A 3,161-nucleotide genomic window follows, 5' to 3' on the forward strand; every position below is an offset into this window, starting at 1 on the left:
GTCTCATCCGAAAGACTAGACGCTCAGTTTGATTTTCCAGTCAAACTTAGGAGAAAGGGCGAGAGCGGGATTCGAACCCACACCCTCACGGACTGTCTGTATTGGCAGCTGAGCGTCTTAACCATTCTGCTACCTTCCTCTTAAAGAACTCTCTCCCCGGCGGGCAATTGAACCCCGGTCTCCCGCGTGACAGGCGGGGATACTGACCACTATACTACCGAGGAGCTAAAGGTTAGGTTCCACCGAGATTTGAACTCGGATCGCTGGATTCAGAGTCCAGAGTGCTAACCATTACACCATGGAACCCCGTACCGTAACGAGAAAAAAGGGATCCGCACGTAATTGGGCTTCTTGTCATTGCTGTTGTTGTTGATCGTCTGATTATGTGTCTGAAATGCGACATGGCACGTTGCAAGCTCTTTCATATTTGTCAAAAGACACGAAAATCTATGATATTTTAAGCTATAAACGGAAGTGCGGGAAGCAAATCTAGCTAGATTAATCACACACAGAAAGCTGGTCTCGATCAATAATGATGCTTTTTTTTTATATAATGACTTTCGTTAGTTTTGCATCATCATGCCCTATCGCCAGTAGCATGATCAATGTGGTTATATAACATCTTCATTTCTGTGCATCCTCTATTCGCCAATCGAAGACACAAGTAGGGGGAGGGGTGTGTGTATGGGACGATTCACACGTGATCTAGAATCCTCCGTGGCAAACTTAAGTTCCCGTCATTTGAAGCGATGCCAACCACAAGTGTATGCTTATGACACCAAAGAAACTCCCCTTTCCATCAGACAACTTATATACCTCGTGTGTAGTATGCACTTAACGCACGTAAAGTAACTGCAGCTGTAAGAGAAATGTGATGTCCACTCTAATGTAATGTGTTCATGTGTGCATGTGTGTGTGTGTGTGTAAAGAAGTTTGGAAGATCATGGGGGTACAGACAGGTATTGATTTGCACCAACACCACCATCACGGTTTAGGAGAAACCGAAAGGGACCGCGTGGGGTGTATAAAAGGATCAGCTAAGTGGGTGTCATAACACAAGACGTCCTGCTGTGTACAAGAGGACCCTTAGGTCAGATAGCAGCTGGGCTGTTATTCTCTAAGACTCCAGTGATATAGTTGCTTTGGGCTTCTGTTCTTAGAAAACGCCACTATCCGTGATACTATACAAATAATGGAGGGCAGGGGAGAGAGGGTGCGCACATGATCTGGGATCCCCCGTGGCATATTTTGAGCTCCTACCATTTGGAACAATGCTAACCACAAGCTTATAGTCTCGATGAGTAGAACATACGCGAAACTTCGCCTATGCATCATACGCCTCTTATTCATGCACCCGTTAAGTTAAGAAGATAAGAAGATCACAGCTCCAGGCGCTGACTACATCTCTAACAAGTTTACAGCTTATGGTTCTCTGACTGAAGCAGCTTCCCTGCGAATCCATAAAGGTATTGATCTGCATAAATGCCAGCAGCTCAGTTCATGAGAAGCTGAAAGGTACAGTTTCAGTTTCAGTAGCTCAAGGAGGCGTCACTGCGTTCGGACAAATCCATATACGCTACACCACATCTGCCAAGCAGATGCCTGACCAGCAGCGTAACCCAACGCGCTTAGTCAGGCCTTGAGAAATAAAAAAAAAGGTGAATAAATAATAGATAAGCTTACATAAATAAATAAATAAATAAATTCACAGATCAGTGGTACGCCCAACCCTCACAGTAATTTTAGTGTGATGATCACCATGACACTTTGTGTTGACATCTTTTCTGAGCAATAAGAAAAATCAACTGTTTTTCACACACCCACACCTTTTATTCCATGTATCTGTTTCACAGACACATGGACTTGAAAGGGACAGTAACAAAACAGTTCAAAAAGCACATTTTTATACAGCTTATTTTTCTGTGTCCCATAACAGTTGAAAGCTGAAAGGCACGGCGTGGGGTATATGAAAGGAGCATCTAAGTGGGTGTCTCATCCCAAGATGTCCTGCTGTGAACTCTTCTTCTTCTTCTGCGTTCGTGGGCTGCAACTCCCACGTTCACTCGTATGCACACGAGTGGGCTTTTACGTGTATGGCCGTTTTTACCCCGCCATGTAGGCAGTCATACTCCGATTTCGGGGGTGTGCATGCTGGGTATATTCTTGCTTCCATAACCCACCGAACGCCGACATGGATTACAGGATCTTTTACGTGCGCATTTGATCTTCTGCTTGCGTATACACACGAAGGGGGCTCAGGCACTAGCAGGTCTGCACATATGTTGACCTGGGAGATCGGAAAAAATCTCCTCCCTTTACCCACCAGGCGCCATCGCGCTTCGAACCCGGGACCCTCAGATTGAGGGTCCAACGCTTTAACCACTCGGCTATTGCCCCCGTCGCTGTGAACAATGCGACCCTTAGGCCAGACAGCCGCTGACATGTTATCCTGTCATTCGTGTGCCAGATATTCACTTTGGGCTTTTCTTCAGGAACCGCCATCACATCGTATACACAACAGTTATTTTCGTTCGCAGAAAGGTAAGAGAAAAGCAACGCTCCTAAACCTTATGCAATAATATTTAGTAAGTGTCCGTGTAAGTGGACGACGCCATTTATTCGACAGAAACTGTTCAGCGAGTGATTTTTTTTTTTTTTTTTTTTTTTTTTTCTGTTTCCAATATTGTCTTTGCAAATATCTGGTGGGGCGATCAGGAAATATTTTCCTTTCCAATGTCAGTTTCCGAATGAATAATCAAGACTTTTCCCACCATAATTCGTGCTTTCCACGTGCTTCTTTACGTTTTTTTTCTCTATACATTTCAAGATCTAACGACAAAGAATGAATGAATGAATGAATTAAAGAATAAACAACTGTTTTTTATTATGAATGAATGAATGAATGAAAGGACGGAATAATAAACGAATATTGATGCCCATCAACAAAACTTAATATCAAATATCCACGTAAATGTAATGTACTGCCGAGTGCTGCTTAACTGTTCAGGGACCTCGGAAACCTTTCTCTATACAATAGAAACATGTATCTTGCATGCATCTAAACACGTTAAATATGAATCAAGAAGATACGGTGGTATGCCAAGAGAACAGACTATGCACAAATGAAGCTTCATGCAGTAATAGCTGAATGTTCAGATGAT

At 43.4% G+C, this 3,161-nt stretch overlaps 1 non-coding gene across 1 annotated transcript; it reads right to left on the reverse strand.

The window, feature by feature from the left end:
• Positions 1–234: 234 nt before the first annotated feature.
• On the reverse strand, positions 235–306 carry Trnaq-cug (transfer RNA glutamine (anticodon CUG)). The gene has a single exon. It is a non-coding gene; the product is annotated as a tRNA-Gln (tRNA).
• Between the last annotated feature and the right edge of the window lie 2,855 nt (positions 307–3,161).

The sequence above is a fragment of the Babylonia areolata genome, chromosome 23, assembly GCF_041734735.1.
Source record: "Babylonia areolata isolate BAREFJ2019XMU chromosome 23, ASM4173473v1, whole genome shotgun sequence".
Classification (NCBI taxonomy): Eukaryota; Metazoa; Mollusca; class Gastropoda; order Neogastropoda; family Buccinidae; genus Babylonia; species Babylonia areolata.